The 27837-nt window shown below is 38.0% G+C and overlaps 1 protein-coding gene across 4 annotated transcripts in view; it reads right to left on the bottom strand.

Annotated features, from left to right (window-relative positions):
• The window catches only part of CETN3 (centrin 3), a 606464-nt gene that overhangs the window by 87427 nt on the left and 491200 nt on the right, over positions 1-27837 (bottom strand). The window contains exons 7-8 of one of the 4 annotated variants that reach the window (XR_013995871.1): positions 13285-13415; positions 12043-12681 (exon numbers count right to left, since the gene is read on the bottom strand). The exons of 2 other annotated variants lie outside the window; for them this stretch is intronic. The gene's annotated coding sequence lies outside the window, so the exon portion shown is untranslated. Of the gene's footprint in view, positions 1-12042; positions 13416-27837 lie in introns of those variants that run through there. One more of the 4 variants, XR_013995872.1, reaches the window with a different exon arrangement.

Consider the following 27837-nt stretch of genomic DNA (forward strand, 5'->3'; position numbering starts at 1 on the left):
TAACAAATTTGAAAATAGAAGAAGAGTAAAAATGCAAATTCACTAATTGGTTAATGTGAGTGTACATAAACAGTATCATATATAATCTATATATATAAAAGCTTAAGCGACTGGCTGACCGTTCAACTGGTAGTTACGACATGCACTGACCACCAGGGGGGGGACGTTCAATGCAGGAGCGGAAACCACAGGCATGGAAACATGGAACAGACTGCTGAATTTCAGAGGGAAGAGGGGAGGGTGGGAAGAGATTAACCAAAGATCTTATATGCATACTAGAGGCCTGGTGCACGTGCACCGGTGGGGTCCCTTGGCCTGGCCTGCACCCTCTCGCAATCTGGGATCCCCGGGGGATGTCATCGGGTTTTGGCCCAGTCCCCACAGGCGAGGCTGAGGGACCCCACCGGTACACGAATCCATGCACCAGGCCTCAGGTGGATATATATTATGCATATATGCATATACTATCATATATACACTAGAGGCCCAGTGCATGAAATCGTGCATGGGTAGGGTCCCTAGGCCTAGCCTGTGATCAGGGCCATCTTCTGCCCGCTCATCAGTACCCAGTCCTGCCCCATAGCTGCCACCCATTCCAGATCCCCATTTGCCATCCAACTATGATAGGAGCCTGTGGGCCAGGGGGAGGGATCAAGAGGTTGGCCATTCCACCCTCTCACCGGTCTCCAGTCCCTCCCTGCCGCCATCCACCCTGGTTCCCCGTGGTTCCCCAATTGCTGTCTGACTATCGGAGCCTGCGGGCTAGGAGAGGGACCAAGAGGTTGGTGTTCTGCCCACTTGCCAGTCCCCAGTTCGGCCCTGCTGCCACCCAACCTGGTTCCCTGTTTTCCATCCAGCGATTGAAGCCTGTGGGCCAGGGAGCGGGACTGAGAGATGGTCAGTGCACCTCATAGCAACTGGTCAAGCTGTCATTCTGGTCGTTACGCCATTATGGTCATGGGATTTTATTATATAGGACTAGAGGCCTGATGCACGAAATTCATTCAAGAGTAGGCTTTCCTTTCCCTGGCTGCCAGCACTGGCTTCCCTCCAGCACCCAGGACCCGGGCTTCCCTCTGGTCGCCGGCAGGCACCCAGGACCCAGGCTTATCCTTGCAGCTCCGGCTTTGTCCAGAAGGTCTAATTAGCATATTATGCTTTTATTATTATAGATATATGTATGTAAGTACTATTGAAAAATAATATTGGTGAGAAAGCACATATAATAAAAAAAAATCTCAGCCCTAGCTGGTTTGGCTCAGTGGATAGAGCATCAGCCTGTGGACTGAAGGGTCTCAGGTTCGATTTCAGTTAAAGGCACATGCCTGGGTTTCAGGCTCGATCCCCAGTAGGGGACATGCAGGAGGCAGCTGATCAATGATTCTCATCATTGATGTTTCTATCTCTCTCCCTCTCCTTTCTTCTCTGAAATCAATAAAAATATATTTTTAAAAACCTCCAAATGTTAATTATATATTTTATATACATAATATGTATTATACACATATATTATATATACTATATGAATATATAAAATATAAATCTGTGTGCCTGTGTATATGTGTGTATATATGTATATGTGTGTCTATAAACTGACCTTAGAAAAATAAGATAAGGAGGAAGCACATATAACAAATAAATTAGGGGAAAAATTGAATTTGTTAGTAAATACAGATGCAGGAAAAATGAATCTAAATATGAAAAAATATATAACTCACATACTGAAGGTAAATTTGAAAGTCTGAATAAAATGAATGCTGTGTTATAACAGAAATGACAAAGTTTTTCCTAAAGGACAACAGAAGGCAAATTTTCTAATTGTCTTGAGGGAAAATTTTAAAAATTATTTACCCCTACTTGTAAATAAGCCAAGCACTTTCTAAACCAGAGTTTCAGTGATGAATTCTAACTAACCCCTAAGGAATAGATAATTTACAAAGCTATTTAAAATGTTCTAGAAAGCATAGAAATGTATAGCTTCCAAAGTCATTTTTTATAAAGCCAACATAAAATTAATGTTCTAAACCTGGAAAATTATATTTCCAGATTTAAAAGGGGAAACCATAACCCTATACTACTTTTGTACTTAAACAAAACAAAAGAAAGAATCCTTAGAATATCAAAAGGGTAGAACACAAGATTTATACAAGAACTATAAATACAAACATCTTTATGTAAAATCTATCAGTGTATTTTAAAATGTTAGAAAGTAAGGAAATAAAAACAGGATTACCTTTGTAAGTAGTAAAAACGTTAGTTGGTAAATATTAATGTCTAATCTTGATTTTTAAAATTCTTAAAAAATAATTGGTATTTCATACAACTTTATAATCTATTTAATATATGTCTGAATGAAAATTCCATAATAGTGAAATATTAGAAGCATCATCATAAATTCAGCAGCAATGAGCCAGGATGCTTATTATTAGAGCATTATTTAAATACAATATTGTTCTAGATGTACCAGACATTTAAAAATAGTTTTAGAAAATTAAAGTAACATTTAAAATAGAGATAAAATACTGAAAAGGATAAAACGACATTTTTTTCATATGCTTATACAACTGGAAAATTTTAATTAAAATTAAAAGCAAATAAAATTAACAAATATAAAAAAATAATTGTTTTCCTGTAAACAAGCATTCCCTGCTATAAAATACAGAGAGATAGCAATTTCATCTTTAAAATAAGAAGAAAAAATATCTAGGTATGAAGATAATTACAAATGTGAGTTTTATGAAGAAAAACTTTTAAATTCTACTAAAGATATATGTTTTTTAAAAACTTCAAAAGCAAAAAAGATAAAACTTATTCTTGCACAGAAAGACTCAATATTGTAAAAATGTAAGTTCAAACTAAATTAATCTACAGATTTCACATGATCCAAATAAAATAGCAACAACCTTATTTTTGGAACTCAAGCTCGCTGATTCTAAATTTCTTATGTAAAAATAAACATGGACAAATTGGCAGTAAGTTTCTGAAACAAAAAGGAGTAAAGGAGAAAACCTCGTTAAGATAGTAAGATATATTTTAATACGACTGTAATTGTTTGGTGCTGATATCAGATTGATCAACTGGACAGAAGCTCGAAAAATAAACAGAAATACATATGAGAATTTATTGTATAATAAAGTGGCATTTCATATCAGTAAAAAAAAAAAAAAACAACCAGCAGCTTTTCATTAAATGATATTGGAATAAAAGGCTAGCTATTTAGAAAAAACAAAAGCTGGTTATTGCCTTAAGAGTAGACCTCAATAAATTTCAGATGTATCAAATATTTAAATGTAAAATTAAAATTTTCAAAGCACTAAAAAATTACATTAATAAAAAACTTGTTTGATAAGGAAATGTGCCTTTTAAATAAGATAGACCATCCAATAGACCAAAGAAAATATAAAATTTGACTACATAAAATTTTTAAGCTCCCAAACCTCTCAATATGAAGAATTTTAAAAATATTTTGCCAAGCTTACTAAATTGGGTAATATTCTTTACTTATAATAAATATGTAGTAATTTTTTAAAATCATAACTGAACTAGAAAGTAGGCTCATACAGAAGGGTAATTTAATTATACCTATCTAATTATAAACTCCTAGCCTTTGACTCCGTAATGCCACTTCCAACATTTATACATGAATCCATCTGTAAACAAAGATATAAGAACAAGGATGCTCACTGCAGCATACTTAGGAAGAACAGAAGTCTGCAGTACCTTTAAATATCAAGCAGTGATAAGTTAAATCAATTTCAGTCTATCCATAAATGAAATACACTGCAGCTGTGAAAAGCAAAAGAAGCCTCAGAGCTGATAATAAAAACATCACCAAAATGCAATGCTAAATAGAAAAATATTTCATGTCTTCATGTGTATATAAATTTTTTTTAAAATAAATACAAAAGACTTAAATCTAAGCTGGGATTGGAGAGCAAAGACAGGAAAGAGAGTTGCTCTTCATATTACAACTTCTTTGCCATTTGAAAATTTTGCACATATAGATACTACTTTTTAAATTAAAAAAGGAAAAATACTGTTAAAAACCAGGAAGTTGAAGTATTACTTAGCCTCTTAATAAACTTCATTTTTTCGTGATTTGACAATGACTAATAAATTTTACAGAATATTAGAATTTGATTACAAAATTTCATATCACAATTTCTCATCTTAATATTTCCCTCCCCTCAAAGCAAAAATAACACTGGGGGTCAGGAGGAGGCTGAGATGTGCGATGATCAATGTAATCTTTCAAAATCCTTATAATGCAACTGCAAAAAAGATTAACATATTTCATTGATGCTATAAGAACCTATTAGCATGTATGTGACTTAAAGGAAAGAGTACAAGAATTGTATTCAGAGAATATTGGTTTGAAGCTGGCTGTGTGACTTACTTGGGCAAGTTATTTAATCTTTAAAAGCCTCAGTTCATTGAATGAAAAAAACAGAGATATGGTAACAACTTTACAAGTGTAGTTGTGAGGGTTAAATTATGACATATTAACGCTGAATAAAGATTCCAGCCAGGACTTTTAGTATGATAAATTGTCTATACAAAAGAGATTATCTTTTTGGTATTGTCTACAACAGTATCTTCAGGCCAGAAAATGGTTAGAGGTCCCAGCAGATCCAAAGTAAATTCCAAAAAACTATAAAAACAGAAGAATGGAAACCACATGCAACTTAATAGAGTCTCAATTCACTAAGCAACTTCTGACCAAATGTGAAAAGCTCAGAGGCATGTGGGTTATATTCAGCTGGGTGTGTTTTGAATGCTCTTTAAATACTCTTTAATTTGTTGTTTTTAATGACCTGATTGAGAATTTCAGGTTCTACTAAAGAAGCATTTTATTTGTTCTTTAGCACAACTCTTTTCTTCTAATTTTCTTCTCTGTTTTCTGCCTCCTCTTTCGTTACATAAATAGATAAACCCATGCCATATGTGTAATTTGCTTCAATTTCACTTTCTCCCCTTATAGAAAGCTGTTTTAAATGGACTATACCAGCAGAACTGGAGGTGCTAACTAGATCAAGCAGTTAATTTTGAAAATGTTGAAGACTTTCTGTAACATTTGTTTATGTTGGCTTTTTCATTTAGTTTCTAGGAAAATTTTATCACTGTGACAGTTAATTCAAATCCCAGCAAGACCTGGTAAGCAAATAACTGGCCAAGTTTTAACTAGGAGTATTCCTTAGCCTTTACCAAAAGAAGAACCAATTTGAGGTGTATTTCTATAATGGATGAGCCTTCTGTCTGAGTATTCCATTACCTCATTCATTTTAAAGTCAATTTAGAACTCGTGGACAGTGCCAAATTTACAGCCCTGAGTCCAGACTCCCTTTTTTAGTCCACAGAGAAGGGATTGCATAAGTTGTCATGCTGCAAGCCTTCTGAGCTAGCCCCACTCCATCACATCCTTATTCCTGTGGGGTCACGATGGTTTCAGACTCTTAGTCTATCCAATAATGTAAGTACCATTAAAGATCAGCAAATCTAGTTGAAACCTTGGATCCTCATCTTATAGGACATTATCATATCACAAATAGAACAGGTTGCCAAAGGCAACCTGGCTCTAAAATACCCAAGGTGCAAGCCACTGGATATGTATGTGTTTGTTCTATAATTACAAATTAGTAATCAGTAAGCTTATAAAATATTTAATTTTCCCAGAGTTATTTAAGAACCATCTCCTGCGAGACTTGGGCCCATAAATGTGTAGAATCTAGGTTTTAAAAATGACACTTTAGACTGTCATCTCTAAGAAGAAATGATGTCATGGTTGTTTAGGGACTTAAGCCTATTTGTGTGCAAACCCCATCTATATTTAGCCTTTTCTGAGGGATAGGCTAAAACATTGCTGGGATAGGATTAACTTTGCTATTTCTCAGTATCACTGCTATTGTGGGCTTGGTTACATCATTTTGTTAAATGTCCTGATTCATGAGGGAACAGAGAGCTTTGGCCCCACCAGACGACTTGTCTTTTGTCACACATGTCCTGATCTTTGCTGTCTATGTCTTTTCCCTCTGGTTTCCTCTGCTTAAACATATTCAGCTTTTCTCTAGGGGCCAATGTGACCTTTGTGGGGACATCAGGTTCTATCTGGGGCTCTGTGCTTTGGAATATAGGGGAAAGCTATGTCCAAGTAGAAGTTCAAAATTGAAGAAGACATCTGTTTTCAAGTATAGGGGCAAGAACAGAAAACAAGATCAAGATAGTTGGGATTTGAGAGGGGAGTGAAATCTAAGAGTCTAAGAAGAAAATTTTCAAAAATATGATAGGTGTCTAAGGCTCTTTTTTAATAGGATAGGACAGCATAGTGCAGGGAGGCATCAGTCTTCTTGAAAGTCTAGAGTCCAGACAGCAACTGTGCCTTCTCTCCCTTTTCCACCTACCACTGATGTTTTCATCCTTCACAGCCTAATTCAAATATCATCCATCTGAAGCCTTCTGAAACTCTCTTTCCTGACTCTCAACAGAATGAATCATTCCCTCCTCTCAGCTCTCTCAAGACTTGCTCAAATTGCCTAGTTTGGAACTTATCATTTTAATATAGTTAGTTATAAGATTCATCTTCTTGAGTTGAAACTAGGTACGGTATTTTATTCCTCTTTATATCCCTAAAACATAACCAATTCATAAGGTGGATGCATAATTTAGATTAGATGAATTGAATTCAAATATTACTTGCATCCTCCGTGAGATCTGACTATGCATATAATAAGTCAGAAGCTTTCATGAACCAGAGTTTATTTCCTACCTGATTAATTCCATCACCACCATAAAAGGTGTCTTAGTATACCCTTGTATTAGATGAGACATTTACATAAACTTTGATACAGAAAAAAAAACTAAACAAAAATTTTACTGGAATTATGGGTATATGGATCAAGTGAGGTGAGTTTCAGAGACAAGATAAATTTATTTTCTGCAGCTGACATGAGGAAGAGCTAGTGGGCTGTGGGGAAAGAAACAATTCCATTGATCCACCTACTATGAAAGAATATTAAATATATATGATAATTGTGGTACCAATAACTATTTCAAAAGCAAGAAATGGTATTTACGTTCCTACTGTGGCATCCGTGAAACATTTAGATAATTTTAGTTCAAGGTTTTAATCTGATTTCCGGAGCCTTCCGAGTGGCAGTGTGCCCTGTCATGTTTGGAAGGAGTGCTTATTCAGAAGGAGCCGCATCTTCATTCTTTAGTCATTAGTGAAAATGGGTCATAGACCATGTCATGTTGTCTGTAACCTAGTTACAGTTCTGGCAGGAGGGAAGTTTCAAGATCATGATTTCACATAGGAACCTTTAAAAACTCATTAGCTTTTGATAATTATACTAATATCTAAAGCCTTAAAATCACAGAGCTAATTGCTGCAAAACATCAGCTGAGAAGGTGTTCTGGGTAAGTTTTTCTCTTTCAACTTTCAGGGAACAAAAGAGAAGGCCGTCCAGGTCTCTAATCTGTCACCCTATTTCAGACGCAGAAGAGTTAGAATTTCACAGAAGCATCGTGAGTTAGCGGATTCTAAAAGGAAAAGCAAGAATATTAGAGCAACATCTCAAAATGTGACTCTGGGCCCTGGAGAAGCCTCTCTACTTGTGATTGATTTGCATTTCTGCCTATGTCTGAATTCATATTCCATAAGCACAGATGGAGGTGTGATAGATTTTTTTTGAGAACATCTATTTATTCAGATACCGGATTCAGTCTCTGAGAGGAGAGATGGTAAAGGCTGCTGTGAGCAGATGGCGCATAGGCACTATGACTTCAGAAACAACATTCTTTAAAGATAAGTGGCACAGTAATAATAATAATACTTAGCACATATATTGCACCTTTGGTCTGCCAACATTAACTAATTAATCTTCAGTAGACCTCAGTGAGATAAGTAAGTGTGTATAATTATCTCTATTATGCAGTCAAGTCAACTAAGAATGTGTCTGCACATACTGTGGAAGAATTGGCCCAAGTTAAAGACCGGTTGGATACAATTTTCATGGCTCTTTAAGATTTCTGCTCTAGCAGCAGAGACTAGTATTTCTAGACACTCTGCTGTTTGAGGCACCAAGTAGATTAGAAGCAGTATCTCAACTGCAGCACATATTTCCTTCAGAAGGTTTCTGCTGCAGGAATCCAATTTAAGCCTGGAGGAAGTTGAGTCATTTTTCTAAAGCCCAAGAGGCTATGGCTGGTCAGAAGCAAGTATGGAATTAGAGTGTCTACCTACTTCTTTTATTTAAACCAGCCAATTTGAGTACACATACCTATTAGGGACAGTCTTTAAATTATTGAACAAAATAAAGAGTCCAGAGAAGTCTGTTTTCCTTGCTGTACCTGAGGGTTTTCCACCACAAGTTGGTTGAATGTACCCTATGGTTTTAACCAAAGATATTAATTAATAATCCACATCAGAATGAAGGGCTGGTAAGCTTCTATTGACAATGAATTTATTAGAGTCTGAGGTTTTGATGCTGCTGACATAAAGGAACAAAAGTGTGTGCCTCAAGTTCTTGAATTTGGGATTAATAGTGTTCTATGATAACGAGAGGTCTCAGCTTCGATTTGAGATGCATAGCAAAAAAAAATCTTCATCAAAGCAAGAGTCTTAATACCACATACACAAACTTAATATGAGAATTTAAGAAGAAAATGTATGGGAAGTGTCTCTCAGTACCTGCTACATGATGGATAAACAAGTAACATTTCAATCCCAAAGCCACCTCTTGGTATGACTTTGGACAAGTCACAATCATCTAGACTCAGTTTGCTCATCTATAAAATAAAGGCTAATGCCATCAACTATAAATCACTTAAAGACTAAAAAGCTGCTTCTATTCCTCTCAAAAGGGTCAAGGATACTGTGTAACCTCATGATTTCACATTTTAAAATCCTTTTGTTTTCTATTACAATACCTTTGATTCTTTGTATCTGAAGTCACCAATTTTTGACTTGTAAACCTAGAAGGGGATCATCTTTGATCTACTTTTCTCTTGTCTATTTTAAACCTGCTCTTGTTTTATGGAAGGGCACTCAAACTCAAATGCTTTGAAAGGCAAGAGAGAGAACATTAAAATGTGCAGTTGCTCAATATCAAACAATAGTTAGTAATGGTGCCTAGAGACAAACTAGCAACTGCATGCCCTGCATTCAGGTACTCAAATTGAAAGTCATTTTTAACACACATCACATCTGGGCACAGATATATCTCTTAAGTCATGAAAGATATTTCCTTCTTTGGTACCACGCTTGCATCCTATGCTCTGCTGTTCCCTTGGACTAGAATGCTCTCTTCCTTCCTCTCAATTATCAAAGGTCTTCCCATCTTTAAAAGTTCAAATTATATCCAAGCCTTCCCATAAAGTCATTCCTGGTTTTCACAGTTCATAATGATCTCTTCTTACTCAGGATTCATAAGTTCCATCTTCTGAACACCACATTTAGCATTGATGAATGGTATATGGTACCTATTTTAAATATTACACACATTTTTGCTGTTATCTTTTTAGGTGATTTAAACATATCAGTTAAGAGTACTATAAGAATTAACTGAGCTAAAACACATTGAACTGAGAACTATGTCTGGCACTTAAGAAATCCTCAATATTAGTATAATTATTTTGTCATTTTGATATCATGATTTTCCTCTACTAGATTTTTCAACTACATTCTTCCCTACTTTGCCTGGCACAAATAAATTATCATAAAGCTATCTTATATGTTATAACAATTGAGTTTACCAAGAAGTTGGTCAAACATTTAATCCTTAAAAAGCACTTAGTGCTAGGTCATATTAGCTGTCTCCATAACAGGAAAGACATAAGGCTTGGAAAAGGTTTGCAAATTAAATTCCATAATTCAACTAGAATTTAAATAAACAGGTGCCTCAGGGCTCTTGACTCCAAGACTAGTCCAGGGGAAGAATTCATCAATGTGCTGACTCAGCGGCTGTCTCTAATATAATTCCTAAGCTTCCCTTGGTTTCCCATCTGAGTCCTGTGAGTTTAATTGCATCTGAATGTAAGTTACCTGCGGGGTATATGTCTTCTATTTAGATTATAATTTCCTTCAGGGAGGGGCTTATACCAAGTATTTTAAGTTGCACCAACCCCTGGTGATAAAAATTGATATCCTCTTGATTTTGAATAAATATTTTAAGAACTCATGCTACTTAGGACTCTCATGTCAATTTGACTACTGATTTTTCATGTGACCACTAAGAAAACCAGCAAATATGTACTGCAAACATATTATTTATATACATTTTTAAATATTTTTATTGATTTTTAGAGAGAGAGGAAGGGAGAGGGATAGAGAGATAAAAACATTGATGAGAGAGGAATATCATTGATCAGCTGCCTCCTGCATGGCCCCTATTGGGGATTGAGCCTGCAACCAAGGTATGTGCCCTTGAGCAGAATCAAACCCAGGACCCTACAGTTTATAGGTTGACACTCTATCCACTGAGCCAAACCATCCAGGGCTATATATATTCTAAAAAGTGATTTCCAATAAAATGATAAAGTAAAATACATAATCTCTTGGGTTTTCACTAAATCTGCTTCATTTAATCAAATTATTTTACTTAAGTAGAAAAATTATTAAAAATATAAATGCAGCATTGTTTTCAGACTTTCTGTGATAGCACAATCCTCAAAAATTATGATGTCATTTGTGAAAGTCCACAAAATATTATTCAGTTCCATCTCATTCACAGTAATTGAGCATAAATGTTGGTATGTACTGTTTAATATTTTACTTATTAATCTTAAGTTTAAATTAATTTCTTAAAATGCAAAATAACAACCAAGGGCTTCGTGTCCATCAAAAGCTGGTATTTATGTAGGAATTGGTATGTTTATATTTTAAAATTCTTCTCTTACTCATTTATTCATTTTGCTCACTAGAATAAGGGTAATGCTACACACCAAATCTTGAAAATATAATCATCAGACTAACACTAATATTGGGAAAAATAATAGATGACAATTGTATTAGTTTCCTGGAAATTGGGAGAAAATACCTACTGCTTGATTTTGGTAATGAAACACAAATATTCCAGTTTTAATGCTCAAAGTTTGAAAACTCCTGCATTGGAAATCAAAGTGAATCTCCATTGTCCCTCTAGTGCAGCGGTTCTCAACCTGTGGGTCGCAACCCCTTTGGCGGTTGAATGACCCTTTCACAGGGGTTGCCTAAGACCATCCTGCATATCAGATATTTACATTATGATTCATAACAGTAGCAACATTACAGTTATGAAGTAGCAACGAAAATAATTTTATGGTTGGGTCACAACAGGAGGAACTGTATTTAAAGGGCCAGAAGGTTGAGAACCACTGCGTGTGACCTTTATTTAAACACTAGAGGCCTAGTGCATGAATTTGTGCACAGATGGGCTCCCTCAGCCTGGCTGGCAATCAAAGCCTATCTGGGTGCCAGCTGGCAGGGGAGGGATCGCGGGATGTTGGCCAGCTGGGGGAAGGGAACACGGGAGGTTGGCCGGCAGACTGGAGGGAGGGGTCGTGGGAGGTTGGCTGGCCAGGGGTAGGGGCCATGGGAGGTTGGCTGTGGGAGCACACTGACCACCGGGGGCAGCTCCTGCATTAAGCATCTGCCTCCTGTTGGTCAGTGCACGTCATAGTGAATGGTAGACCAGTTGTTCCAGTCATTCATAACGGTTGCTTAGGCTTTTATATATATATATATAGAGAGAGAGAGAGAGACTAGAGGCCTGGTGCACAAAATTCGTGCAAGGGTAGAGTCCCTAAGCCTGGCCAGTGATCAGGGCCGATTGGGGCCTTCTGGCTGCTGGCTAGGGCTTTCCTTTCCCAACTGCTGGCTGCTGGCCAGGGCCTTCCTTCATTCCATGCCACCCCCTGGTGGTTAGCACATTTCATAGTGAGCAATCAAACTCCCGGTCTCCCGATCAAACTCCCAAGGGGACACTTTGCATATTAGCCTTTAATAGATCGATAATCAGTATATTAACTCATTTTTTTTTCATTTACTTGTCTTATTTTTTTTTCTTTAACAGTGCAGAACAATGCACATTTTACAGAAACATAATTATTTAAGAATACCTCCTCTTCTAACAAGGGGAATCTAGGTCTGGGGGTTACGGAAAACTGGAAGTCATAGCAATCATGGGAAGACCCTGGCAAATTAAATTTGCCATTATAACAGCTACAATTAGTTCTAAAAGTTTCATGTTTGCTCGGTGTTAAAAACAGAAATCAATACAAGCCCATAGGTTGAGTCCAGAGAAGATAATAATTGTGAAGTTAAAGGCGCAGATATATAAATATCTATATCTACTCATCTATCTATCTACCTACCTACCTACCTACCTACCTACCTAGAAAGAGAAGTGGAGTAAAAGGCAAGTCAACAAGAACATTATTTTTCAGCCATAAAATGTATGTATGAATATTCCATTGCTATTTTGATGGTGATAGAAGGAAGATTAAAGAACAATTATCATGAAAATAGAGGAGCAAATTTGGCATTTCCTCCTTTTAGTAAGTATCCCTCATTCATTTTATCTATCAGTTCTAGGAAAGCTTCCTTTCCAAGGCATTTGTTCCCAGCTCTATGAAACTACACAGGTGGTGCTGCCTCTGCGGGAACCAGTCTTCTTGATGAGGGCCCACCAATTATTTGTAGTGAACCTAAAACAGAAGGATAAATATTACATGTTGATGGATGCTTGTCAGGGAAGGGAACGAGGGGCTTTCAGTGGGGCTTGTCAGACACAAAAATCTTCAGCAGATCTGCATTTTCAACAGCAAAGTGGCTAGAATTCTACAGCTGCTCCACTGGTGAACCTCAAGATTTATCTCATAAATTTAAATTATAGATGACATAGCACTGGAATGGAAATAGATGACACCTTTAAAAATAAACCTAGTGCAACATTTGGGAAAAAAGAATCACACATTTAAAAGGGGGGAAAAAAGAAAGTTCCAATTTGCCAAAACAGAGCTTTTATTTATTGTCCTATTTACAATTCTCTGTCTAAAATTAGCATCTCTCTTTAGTCCCCTTTATAAGACATGCTGTGGAAGAGCTCTGGAAGTTTTGTGCAACTCAAGTAGTAAGCCTGGGTGCAGCTATAACAAAAAGCGTGCCAAGGTTGAGAGCCAAACTGGCAACGTTTTCTGTTGTGTCAGCATTTGAGTATTATTGCAATGTTATCATATTGCTGAAGACAGGGGAGCATGGAGACAGCAGAGCCCAGGCTAAGGAACATTGGAAGGAAAGTGTGCACCTACCTTCAGCAGAGAGTTTGGCTGCATTAGACGAGGCTTAACTTTAATAGGAACCAGTCAACTCAACTTTAATCCAATCCTGTAAAATTGTGCTTTAAAATTTGTTCCAGGAGATCTTGATTCGAGCAGTCTTTCTAAATCAGATAGTGGTAAAGAGTAATTAAGAATATAGGTCTGAAAGCCTGCAACATCAGATGAAGACTTGCATGCATTATAAGGAAATTTTCCCTAGCCATAGCAGGGGTGGGGGGTGGGGAATGTTTTTCTTTTAGGGAAATTTGAGAGCAAAAAACCTGAGATCTCCCCCTCTTCCATTCATGTATTCATTCACATGTCCAGATAAAAGTCAGTGAAAATTTGGACATTTGTCATGAGAAACTACAATAGATTTCAAAATTTGAGCAAAGTTACTACCAATATTGGAAGAGTCAATTGATAAAAACTCAAAGATCAAAGCAACAGCTAGAAGCAAAATGAGTTAAACCAGAGCTATAACCTATTATGACCATTAAAATGTTTGCTGAGGGGGGAAATGTATAGCAACATTTTGATCATTCCATGCAAGCTATTATGACAGTTGGGCTGCACTGTATCAGAAACTTTTTTTAGGGAAGGGAGAAACTAAGTAAAAATCAGAGGAAACAGGGTACAGAGAGAAACATGAGTTCTCCCAGAGATACCTCCTCCCTCCATTATTGGTGGTTTCTGTTCTAAAGTCAGTCATGGGAGTACACATATATTATTCAAAGGATTTGAAGATTGAAGTGGTGAGTTTAAGAGCTTTACCCTCATTCACTACTTGCCTCGTGTGCTTTCCAATTCCCTGTAGCGAAACAGAGTCAAATATATTCTCACCCTGTGATCAGTGTTGGTTTTCAACTGACACTCTGCCTGTGGAGCTCAGGAAAACCAAACACCTACTGGAATGTGTGGGGAAAAACGGATAGCAAGGCCGCCAAGTGACTCGTCTCTGCTTCCATTCCCTGGGCTTTATCAACTTTGTTAATGGGGCATATGTGCTGAGAATTATGTAACATTAAACATGGGAAGCACTTCCTGTAAAAATGTTTCATTCTTTCTCAAAGCCAATACATTGATAGGTCTAGTGTCCAGGTAAAACACCACCCTCTAGTGTACACCTCTAAAGAATGCTTTTAGGACTCCTTTGATGGTAACGATTATGACAGTCGAGAATATTAAAATAAGTATTACAATGAAGATCGTTTCCTATGAATATCCATAGGGCAATACATGTGAGGAATAACTGTACGATGGGTAATCAAAGTAACTGCTGATTTTCATTAAAAATGAAGCAAACAGTTGGCTAGATGATAAGAATCCAGCAAAGCTGATTAATTTAGTAAGCATTAGTGAGTATTTGCTATGGAATAGATGGAGTTCTATGACACAACAAGGATAATAGACACAAATTACAAAATGTAAGAAAATTATTCCAATAGGTGAACATTATCTGAGAAATCCCCTTGATGCCAGCTTTTCAGGAAAATAACATATATTGCTGGGGCTAAGGTGGCATTCAATTACTTAAAGGAAACTGAAAATGTATTAACAGAAACATAACAATGTTTCTCAGAAATGCTCAAAACAATTGATAAATAAAATGCAAATTACCCAAATACATAAGGGAAAAATTATGTAAGTATAGATTAGAAGCTTTTTTGATATTATTTTGCTGGTTCCATGTGAATAAAAGGAGTAGATGGGGCAACTAAAAGTATGCTACAATTCCCTGGCATAGGAGATTGTTGGGAAATCCTGTGAAAACATTTGACATTGCTCTCTTCTCACTTGTACAGAGCTCAAAGAAATTGAACTCTTTTGTTGAAAATGTCTGCAGATCCTTTCTACACTGGTGACTATCTTAGGAAACTTTTTATTTTCTTCATTCTATCTAGCCTACATTGTTGAAAGTGGATTTGGCCTGGTACATAAAAGTGTGAAGCATTTGAGAGTGTTAAAAATTCTGCCCACAGGAATGCATCAAATTCATTTATATCTTCCTAGATAATATCTTCAAAATGCCTGATTAAAATTCCCTCATTGATATTTTCCAATGGAATCAGGGAACATCTAATATTTCCATCTAGCAGAAACATCATTGTTCATCAGTGTTATCTTTAGTTATCAGCAAGTTATTTAGATTTTTGCTACTAACAAATCTTTCCTCACATACATACAACCAGGACCTAACTGCCTTCAAACATTTTTGGAAGTAGTTGAAAGTTAATAAGAGACCTGTACATGTATGTATGCATGCGTACGTTTTGCCCAAGTTTTTATATATGTGTATAGTGAAAATCAGCAGCACACAATGTACTCAGGAAGAAAATATCCTCTCAAAAGAAAATGATAGTGAATGTTCCCTAGAATTTGTCTTCAGTCATTACTAAGAAAGAAACAGAACTTATCAGCACACTGGGATCCAGGAGATCCAAGTTTCTACACTGGCTCTAATTCTAACCAGGTATCATGAGTGGAGATAAATAGCTTTTCTTCACAAATTTCAGATTCTCAAATCATTTATGTGTTAATAAGGCAGAATGGTTGTAAAAGCCTCTTCAAGTTGTGATAGTCTATAATTTATAAGGCTTAATAGTTTGGCTCTCTAATTAATATTCAAATATAAGGTTATATTACATATTTTGGAAAATTTTAGATTAATATTGACTATAATCAACACCAAATAATGTGGAACATCTAGAAAAACAACCTTTAAATAAAGAATTTAATCTCATGTTGATGACTCCCCTGTCGGTCTAATGCTGTGCGGCATTGAGTCAGGAGGACAAGAGTGAAATGAGGCTGCCTGCATTAGAATCCACTCTACTATCACTAGCTGCACGACCTCCATCACTTATCTGCACCTCTTACCAGAAATATGGAAATAAAATAGCACCTCTTCTGTTTTGAGGGTTGTTTGAAATTAAGCATATAAGGCTTTTAGTACAGAGTATACATAGATAGAGAACTTAACAATTTTTTTTATTATTATGACTATTCTACCATAGAATGATAGAGAGAAAAATAAGAGAGGAAAATATACTTCAATTCTTATTTCTAAAATACTGTTTTGGGGGATATGGATTTTTTAATCCTCATCAAATGGTTAATATTTAATTTTGCCTCCACAATTGGCATAATCTCTCATATTTACTAGTTATAAATACAGGTAGCAGCTGGCCAATACCCTAGTTTGTGCTATGGAAGAGATCATGTTTGAATCCATAGGGTAGCTTTCATGAGAAATGGCTAAGCTGTTAGGTATGAATAATGAATAATAAATTAGATGGGAGAACATTTCTTAATAAAGGTATCTTTCTCATTGTATTCCCAACAGTATATCAGTAAGAATAATTTTGAACCAGTAGCAGCTACACAGGCGTCTGCTACCACACATACCAAATGAAAGTGGGAAGAAAGCACATTATAACTGTGGTGAACATAGCAATCTACTACACGAAATTTATGTTATTTAGTTAATCCAACAATATAGTTTGACAGGTTCTTTAAAAATAAACAAAACAGTGCATTCTGAAATTTATCAAGTGATTTTTTTTTCAAATAAATATCCACACTGTTTCAATGTTCTTTAAACCTTGACATTTATGTTGAGTTATACACTTGCTATGAAAATGGAAACTTGGATGCCTACAAAAGAAAGCCTTTGGAGTCGAGAAATAATTTTCACTGCAGTTTCATAGTGTCTCTCCAAACTTCAAATCCAAATGTCAGAGCTAGAGATTACGATGACTGAAAAAAGTAGAGGTTTTGTTGATGTTTTCTATCCTATTACTGTTCTTATAAAGGTTTTTGTTCCAACTGAATACAACACATCATATGGTCTCTAGTTAGCACTGGCTGAGAAAAGAGGAATTTGCAGAGTTCGAAGAGACTAAATAGATAGAGATAATATGGCCTGAGGATATCAGCTTCTGCACATCTATTTATTATATTTACCAGTGTGCATAAAAAATAAAGAGGTTTTGAGTACAGAGCATTATCTTACAAGGGTGCAAAAACACCCTGAAACTAAATTCATATTTTCAGAATTCTGACAGAAATGAGGAACTGAGGCCAAACTGACACTACTTAGCAATCAACAAAGTTGTCCATGTATTCATCAGCTCTACTGGGCACATTTAGCACAATTGATCAGGCTAACTTTGAGAAAGATCATAAGGAAATAAGACTCCTTCGAAGCAGTAGGAAAATGAATAGTTGAATAGAGAAAATTGTGCCACACATCTTCTTGTCCTATAACTGTTAACGCCAGCAGTCACAATCAGTAGTTTATTGTATAGGGCAATCTTGTTGATTAGAAACTGGATTCAAGTTCATCAAAATGGAATAGCATATAACTCATCCCTTCTATTCCTACAGAAATAACTTATGCATCTTTATAGACATTTTTATTTGTAGCACTATGTCATAAGGATTGGCTTTGAAAATGTATATAGTGCCTTGTCAATCACTTCTGCCATTCATTTCTTAAAGGAACTAAAAAATCAGCAAAAAGGAAAAAAAAAAACCACACACACAAATATTTCACTGTGGCAAAGAGACATTTCTATGTTATTTTTATTTAAAAGTTTTGAAATATTTGTCTTAAAATCTAACTGCTTTGTCATATTATTTGGATCATCTTTATATCAGGATGTAGGCACTTTGCTGAAGTCCCTGTTATGTAATTGTTAATTTAATGATAAAAGAACACCCTAAAGAAGTGGAATAATGTGCTCAGAATTACCCAGGAGGTCACTAGATGGGAAAACAATGCAAAGTCAGGAAGTTTAAAGTTCATCTTCAGCCACTAACTCATTTCTCTGACATGCAACATCAGCTTATTACCCCGAGTCTTGACCCAAACAAGAGAGGATAAACAAACTTAGTTGCTTAGCAACAAGATTGCTGAGCAAAATTGTAGTAGAACTTGCTTTAATGCAGCTTCTTGGGCTTATTGATCATTTCAAGGTCCTTAAAGATTGTGCAACTTTGAAAGCCAGCAACAGTGAATAGAAAGCCATTTCAATAGCAACATTACAATAATTATAATATTGTTATTTAATTAATATTTATTGATACATGACTAAGTTAAATACTGTTTTAAGTGCTTTATAGATGTTAACTTGTAATGTAGAAAATGGAGGAGAGATGAAAATTATACTATATATATATATATATATATATATACATATATATATGTGTGTGTATGTGTGTGTATAACTAGTGGCCTGGTGCATGAAATTCATACACCGAGTGTCCCTCAGCCCAGCCTGCACCTTCTCTAATCTGGTACCGCTCAGGATATTGAGCCTAAACTGGCAGTCAGACATCCCTCTCACAATCCGGGACTGCTGGCTCCTAACCACTCACATGCTTACCTGCCTGATTGCCCCTAACGGCTTCAGCCTGCCAGCCTGATTGCCACCTAACTGCTCCCCTGCCAGCCTGATTGATGCCTAACTGCTCCCCTACTGGCCTGATCGCCCCCAACTGCCCTCCCCTGCTGGCCTGATCGCCCCCAACTTCCCTCCCCTGCTGGCCTGATCACTCCCAACTGCCCTCCCCTGCTGGCCTGATCGCCCACAACTGCTCTCCCCTGCCGCAACCCACCTCCTCTGCCAGGACCCACCTCCTCCGCACAAGGTGGCAGAGACACCAGGACCAGCCTCCTCGGTGCGCACAGAGCCGTGAGACCCCCCAGGCCTCACTGTGCAGAGCGGCCACCGGGCCCCGCCTCCCCTGTGTGTGTGGCCATCTTGTGCCAGCCATCTTGTGACAACATCGTGACGAGGGCCACCTAGGTTTTTATTAGTACAGATAGGTGTAATATATATATAAAGTATATATTACAGATGAAAAAATATGCATTAAAAATAGAAATGGTTATTAGGTTAATCTATAAGGCAAAGATATGAAAGACATCACCATGTGTATACCCCTTTGTTTTAAAGTACATATGAACACTTTATGTGAGCTTTCCTTTCAAAGATCTTAAAACATTTAACTTCAATTAATCTTCCAAGTTCTTGAAAGTTGAATATAGCATAGTATGTTTTATCTTGTGGAAAAAATGTAAAAAAGAGAAAGCTTAAAAGATCATTGCCTCTTCTTAAAGATTAGTCATATGATAAGCTCATGAACTTTAATGTTCCTTTCAATTTATTGCACATACAAACCAGATGTTGTGTGAGTGTGTATGTGAAATTTCAGCAACACAACTCAGCTAGTACAAAGGAAACATTGCATAGACAAAATTTTATTAAAGTAATTTTGCTAAATAGTTACTTTTATCAATGCAGTTAATTTATAACCATCAATTATTTGGGGCTCACTCTAATAAGTTTCCCAGAGAAATGACAAAAAACACAGCATCCTCATTTTTTCTACTCATATAGGTACAATGTAGCAATAGAACACATAAGATTTCAAGAAAAATGAATTATTCTAGACATATAAAAATGTAGCATTTTCTATGTGCAATTTTTTTTATATATTTTTATTGATTTCAGGGAGGAAGGAAGAAGGAAAGAGAGAGATAGAAATATCAATGATGAGAATCATTGATCAGCTGCCTCCTGCATACCCCCCACTGGAGATTAAGCCTGCAACCCGGACATGTGCCCTGACCAGGAATAGAACTGCGACCTTCTGGTTCATAGATCTATGCTCAACCACTGAACCACACCAGCCAGACTCTGTGTGGAATTTCAATGCAAACTGACTTGTTTTGAAACATGAAATGATGCCAAGGTTGCCAGAAATACTACAAACTTCATTTCTAACTTCAAGTTTAGTTGCTTGTTTGCTAAAGAAGTATGTTCTAAGGTTTTTCAGAACCTGCAGATTTACTAGGGGGAGGAGGGCAGTTCACAGTGAGAACAATAGTTCAAGACAACACAGATGGAAATTTAAATGTGGTGTGTTACTGCACATCGGGAGCCAGGTAAGGTAATTGTATTGCAATCTGTGAAAAGATCCTTTGGCATTTTCTTAACAAAAGCAAAGTGTTAGTGACAATGTTTTGGCTTTCTTCCATTTTCCAGTGTATGAGCTCCAATCACCAATTCTCTTTCTACATTTCACATCTTAAATAATTTTACGGTTATACAATTCACATTAATATTTTCCCTCAAACATAAACTTCAGTAATAGCAACACAGACCCTACTAGGTGTTTATGAGATTCTTCAGGAAAAACTATGTTCTGCTCTTGAGCTACAGTAACAGTAGTCTTATGTCTTTTTGAACCAAGGTCCTAATTACGTTTTCTCACATGATCCAGTACTTAATCAAGTCAAGTGACTAAATAAAATTGAACCAACTTCAAGACAGGCACAAATAAATGCAAAATAGGAGAGACTGGGAGAAAGAATATACACATCTACACACAGAGAGACCACACACAGAGTACAATATCGAGTAGCATGTTGGGATATTCATCTTTAAAATTTTGTGCATATAAAAATAAAATGTACATTATAAAATATAAATGTGCAATTTAAAAGATAATTTATTTTGTCACCTTATCAACACCTTCAATACTGTAATCTCATGAAGGCTTAACAAATCATTGACACACTGGTTTGTTTAAATATCACCTTAATTTCAAAGATACGATGTTTGGAGGACTGAATCTGAAAAGTGATATTTTAAATTTTAATATCTGTAATAAAATATCTCAAACAATTGTCCACAGTGGATAGAAGGCTTCCAGTTCCCAGAATGGCCTGTACAAGACTTGGGAGTTGCCACTCCATCCCGACAAGTAAAAAGCTGAACAAAATGAAAAGTGAACAGCCCTTCCTGGACCTGTGAAACCGAGGTCACGGGGAGAACTGCTGCCCTGAACACCAGCCGGGCAGAACAGAGACCTCACTTTGCTGGAACAGAAGCATCTGCGGGAGAGGGTGGAGAGCCGGCAGGGAGGTAGGAGAACCTGCACTGGAATTGAGCAATTACCTGAGACTCAGCACGCACAACTCTGAGGTTTAAATCTCCAGGGGGCCCCAGTCATAGGGGTGACCCCCTTCCCCCACTTTTGTGAGTTTTACCTCCAAGAGTTCAGGCTGGTTCTCACAGTGAATATTTGAGGAAAATCCCCTTATGCTTCCAGCAAGAGGAAGAAAAAGGAACCATTTTGACTAGAAGATTGTGTTCTTCTTAACCAGTTCTGCTCGCAGGAGAAACAGTTTAACCAGAATCTAACCTGCTGGGCTCTCTGAGAAACAAACTGATCTGAGTGACAGAAACACCCAGTTCCAGCCAGCTCATGTTGGAATTTTAGGGCATGAAACCACTTTGTGTGATACTACAATGGTGAATATGTCCCTTTGTACATCTGTCCAAACCCATAGAATGTACAGCCCCAAGAGTGAACCCTAATGTACACTGTAGACTTCAGGTGATTATGTTGTGTCAATGCAAGTTCATCAATTGCAACAAATGTACACTATGGTGGGGGTGTTGAAAATGGGGGAGGCCATGCATGTGTTGAGGCAGAAAGGTCCCTGGGAAATTTCTGTGCCTTTCCTTAGTTTTGCTGTGAACCTAAAACTGCTCTAAGAAATGAAATCTGTTTTTTAAAAAAGCTGATAGAGCCTCAAACTTACTTTTTAATATTTCATTTTTATCCAACCATTCTCATAATTACATTCTTCAGTGTTTCTCTTTTCAAATCATTTCAATTGTTTTATTCTCCCTGCATTCTATTGTTATTATGTAGCATTCATTGGATGCTCACTTGGCATTTAGTACCTAATGCTCATAATTCCACTTCACCATTCACATCCATATTTGAAGTAGAAATTAGCAGTGCCATTTTATATGTGAAGAATCTTAGATTTTAAAATGTTATTAAACGTGTTTAAATCACATAGCTAAGAAGCAACAAAGGTCATAATCCATACTAATAAAAGGGCAATATGCTAATTAGGGCAGACGCCTTCCGGACAACCTTCTGGACATCCTCCTGGACAAAGCCGCAGCAGCTGCGAGGGCCAAGGCTCAGGCAGCAGCGGGCAGCTGCGAAGGGCCGAGGAATGGCTGTGAAGGGCCCAGGAATGGCTGCGAAGGGCCGAGGAATGGCTGCAAAGGGCCGAGGAACGGCTGCGAAGGGCCAGGCATGGCTGCGAAGGGCCGAGGAATGACTGCGAAGGGCCGAGGAATGGCTGCGAAGGGCCGAGGAATGGCTGCAAAGGGCCGAGGAATGGCTGCAAAGGGCCAGGAATGGCTGAGAAGGGCTGAGGAATGGCTGTGAAGGGCCCAGGCAAGGCTGCAAAGGGCCCAGGCTCAGGTCAGCAGTGGCAGCATTAGTGGGTAATGGGGGTGGCACCTTCCCCTGATCTGCCAGGTCATCTCCCGCAGAGGGAGGCCAGACTGTGGCTCAGGCTGGGCTGAAGCAGAGGCAGTTAGGGGTGATCATGCTGCAGGGGGGCAAGTTAAGGCGATCATGCTGGCAGGAGGGCAAGTTAGGGTCAACAAGGCCAGCAGGGGAGCAAGGTGGGAGTGATCAGGCCAGCTGGAGAGCAAGTTAGGGTCCAACAGGCCAGCAGGTAGGCAAAGTAGGAGCGATCAGGCAGGCAGGCAGAGGGGTTAGGGGTGATCAGGTAGAGAGGTTAGGGGCGATCAGGCAGGCAGGCAGGTGAGCGGTTAGGAGCCAGTGGTTCTGGATTACAAGGGGGATATCCGACTTCTGGTTATCCCCCAAGGGGTCCCAGATTGGAGAGGGTGCAGGCCGGGCTGAGGGACCCCCCTCCCATGCATGAATTTCATGCACCAGGCCTCTAGTCCTATATAATAAAAGCCTAATATGTTAAGTATCCAGTCATCCATTCAACCAATCAAAGTGTAATATGCTAATGATAGGCTAAGACCACTCAACTGCTCGCTATGACGTGCATTGACCCCCAGGGGGCAGATGCTCCAACTGGTAAGTTAGCTTGCTGCTGGGATCCGGCCAATCAGGACTGAGCGAGATGGGCCAAACATGTCCTGGACCCCTCCCATGGTCCTTCCCCGGCTGGCCAACCTCCCGCATCCCTCCCCAGCCCCAATCGTGCACTTGTGGGGTCCCTCAGCCTGGCCTGCACCCTCTTGCAATCCAGGACCCCTCAGGGGATGTCAGAGAGCTGATTTTGGCCCAATCCCACAGGCCAGGCCAAGGGACCCCACTGGTGCATGAATTCGTGCACCGGGCCTCTAGTTAGAACATAATGTTGTCTGTTAAGTTATAATGTTAATTATAGTATACAGTTGTTAGTAAGGATAATGCACTAATTCCTATTGGTGTTTTGGTTTTTTTCTAAAATAATTCCTCCAACTTGTCTGTTATGCCTCTATAAAGCTACCTTATCCAGAATTTCTAAGTAAAATTAATAACTTCTTTTATATCTGAGCATTAGTTGATTCAAATGTTTCAAAAGCTAGGAAAGTTTTTCTCATTTTATTTGTTATTCAATATTTTCTGCCAATACTTTGGGACAATTAGGGGCATATTTAAGGGAATAAGGTTAACTACACAGCTGGTTAGAAGTTAAATATTCTAGAAGAAATAAATGACGCCATTAAATTTTAATTAGGAACAAAAAGTTACCCAATGATACATTATCACTGCTGGGGGACATAGTAAGATTTAAAAAAAGTAGATCAAGCCAAAGCTTGAGGACATGGATATATGTAAATAAAATTAGAAAATGGCAGATTAGGCAGAGATTCCACTCCTCTGGAGTAAAGAACCATTGCCATGTCCATAAATTAATGACATGTGAATATTTCTCTTGCAAGGAAAAACATTGGGTAGCTTTTGGAAGACACTATGCCATTGTTAAAAATATTAACATATGAAAATGTTGACTCAGGCTTTTCTAAAAAAATGCTAGATTTGGTAAATTGTGTTATGATTGTGAAAATCAAACCAGCATTAAAGATTATAAGAAGTCTTAAGGTCAAACCTACAATGACTAGTACTGGTAATTTAACTATTATCAAATCATATTTTGTATAATTTCTAATTTACTATCCTTGCTAAACACATGGATCTTAGCTATGATAAATTACACATGAGCATAATGAGGCTTACAGATTAAGTGAAAGAAAACTTTAGTATTTTTTAGAAAGGGAGAAAGCAGGGAGGAAAAGGAGAGTTCAGGTAGCTATAAAATAATCAGATTTAGGATGGCTTCATCTTCTTTAGTGCTTTAATTTTTCAGACATAAAATATACCGTAACTGGATGGTATACTTATTAAAATACAAAAGCATGATTTCACATCACAAAGATATAGAGAAAGATAAATTTAAGAAGAAGCAAAACAATCACATTTTAAGGCCAAAAACATCCTGAGTTTATTCCTTATTAATGGACTGAAACTTTTTCTAGAAAAAAAAGAAGGTGCAAATAAGGTCTAAAGAGGCATTTTCATAATATTACCATAAAGAGAGAGATTGCTGTAATTTAACCACTGAGCTGAAATTGAAATCCTTAAAGTGCGTTTTTAGGCACTGATTCTGACCTCCTACAGACCAATTAGAATTGAATAATTGTTGTTGGTATGACAACCTCAGGGAGAAACAAAAGACTTCAATTTCTTTAAGCGAAGCCACAAAGTTGTTCTTTAGAATAGAAAATACGTAGGGGTGGCTATAAATCATGGTGGCTTATGAGATCACGTTGGAGAATGGCATTTTTCTTCTAATAATGTTATTAAGACCACAATGGACGTGGAGGGCTAACCCATGCACATAATTGATTTGTACATTTCAGCTGTCTTTAAGAATTGATTATCATAGCCAAGTTGATCATTTCACTTATATGAATAGTCAGTAAGGCATTTAAGCATGATTTCGAAGACATACATTTCTTAGGCGTAGCTTTAGTTTTATGCCTCAGTAGGAGATATGTTAAATGGTCTGATAGTCAAAACCCATGTACATTTCATTTAAAAAAACTTGAAAATGGTCACTTTTGATCTATGTAAAAGCTGCCATTAACTGATCACATACAAATGAAGGTATCCATAGTCTTTCTTGTTTTATTACAGATATATTAGATTTGATTTTAGAGTAGCAACGGGGCATGATTGATGTAAAAGAAACTACAAATACTGATGTAGAATTTTATAGGTTTTAACATATACCCATCCATAAAACCATTATGACAGTAGAGGTAATGAATGTATACATTATCGTCCCCCAGTTTTTTCTGTGTGTCCCAATGTAATCCAGCCCTTTATCCCCCGTCCCCTACCTGCCATCTCCAGGGAACACCCACTTGTTTTCTGTCACTATACATTAGTTTGCATTTTTTGGAATTTTATATAAATGAAATCATAGAATACATTGTCTTTTTTTGTCTGACTTCTTTCACTCAGCATAGTCTCTGATATAATTCACGAATTAGGATGTCTAGAACACACTCATGCCATTCTCTATCTCCTATAGAATATGAATATTATAATAACTGTTTTAATGTGCTTTTCTACTAATTTTATAATATTTCATTGTGTTTGAATTGATTGATTTTTTTTCCTCTTCATGGTTTATATTCTTTGCATGTCAGTTTTTAACTTCATACCATTTTTTTTTACTTATGGAGTACAGATTATATATATATCTATATCCATCTATCTATCTATATACATATATATGTATATGTGTGTATATATATATATATATATATATATATATATATATATATTCTTGAGCTTTGGCTTAGGATGGAAGTTACTTGAAAATAATTGTTATCCTTAAAAGTTTGCTTTTAAGCTTTGTTAGGCAGTCCCAGGGCAATGTTTAGTCTAGAGAAAATTTTGCCCACCACTCCCCACCCATTGAGGCAATACCCATCTTGAGTATTCTACCATGTGTCTTGTGTATTCTGAGGACATTCCCTTTCTGCATTGTTAGAACACAAACTAATGTATTCTCATCTCTTGTGATCATCAGGGATTATTCTGAATATTCTCTTCCAGACATTCTTTCTCTGGCCTTGAGTAGTTTTCTTATATACATGTGTTCATTATGTATACAACTAAACCCTGTGCAGATTTCCAGAGCTCTCTCTGTCTTTGCTCCTCTCTCTGTTCTTAGTACAATTCTCCTTTCTGGCATCTGCTCTGCAAAGTCCCATCATGTTGGCTTCCCTGCCTCTTCAACTCAGGGAGACCTCTGGGCTCTCACTGGTTCCCAAACTCCCTGCACCCTGCCTGACAATAACTAGGGAAATCATAGGCAATGATCTATGGCAACCATCGAGCACAGCTCATTTAGTTCCCTTCTCTTAGATCACTGTCTTATACTAATTTTTGTCCAATGCCCATTGTTTCATATATTTTATCTTTTTCTTTAGTTGTTTAAGGAGGGAGGGTAAATTAATTATTTTAAATAAAATGAGGGTGGTAGGGAAAATTTTTATTATAAGATAGTATACAAAAACTAGAGGTCCAGTGCACGAAATTCATGCACTTAGGTGGGTCCCTCAGCCGGGCCTGTGCCCTCTCACAATCTGGGAATGGGAAGTGGCCTAAGCCATCAGTCAGACATCCTCAGTGCTGCCACAGAGGCGGGAGAGGCTCCTGCCACTGCTGCTGTGCTTGCCAGCCATGAGCCTGACTTCTGGCTGAGTGGCACTCCCCCTGTGGGAGCACACTGACCATCAGGGGACAGCTCCTCCATTGAACAGCTGCCCCTGGTGGTCAGTGTGCATCATAGCAACCAGTCATGCCACCGTTCAGTTGATTTGCATATTAGCCTTTTATTATATAAGACTAGAGGCCCAGTGGACAAAAATTTGTGCACTCGGGAGGGAGGGGGGGGCTCTCAGCCCGGTCTGTGCTCTCTCGCAGTCTGGGACCCCTCAGGGGATGACCACCTGCTGGCTTAGGCCCGCTTCCCGGGGGATTGGCCTAAGATGGCAATCAGACATCCCTCTGGCAGCCCAGGAGCCCTCAGGGGTGTCCACTTGCCAGCGGGGAGCAGGCCTAAACTGCAGTCGGACATCCTTAGTGCTGCTGAGGAGGCAGGAGAGGCTCCTACCACCACCGCTGTACTGGCAGCCATCAGCCTGGCTTGTGGCTGAGCAGAGCTCTACCCATGTGAGAGCGCTCTGACCACCAGAGGGCAGCTCCTGCATTGAGTGTCTGCCCCCTGGTGGTCAGTGTGTGTCATAGTGACCAGTCATTCCCAGTCTTTCTGCTGTTAGGGTCAGTTTGCATATTACCCTTTTACTTTATAGGAGAGAGGTCTGGTGCACGGGTGGGGGCCGGCTGGTTTGCCCTGAAGGGTGTCCTGGATCAGGGTGGGGGTCCCCACTGGGGTGCCTGGCCAGTCTGGGTGAGGGGCTGAGGGCTGTTTTTAGGCTGACGGGTGACTGAAGCTCCCAACCTCTCCTTTTTTTCTTTTTTTTATTCTGGGATTTATTTACCTTCTATGGCTGTCACTGGAACTGAGAGCCAGCTTTAGCTCTGAGGCTCGGCTCCAGCTCTGGGACCTCAGCTGCTAAAAGCAGGTATCTGGGTTTGTTTGGCTTCTATAATTGA

This window comes from Myotis nattereri, assembly GCF_964212035.1.
Source record: "Myotis nattereri genome assembly, chromosome: 4".
Classification (NCBI taxonomy): Eukaryota; Metazoa; Chordata; class Mammalia; order Chiroptera; family Vespertilionidae; genus Myotis; species Myotis nattereri.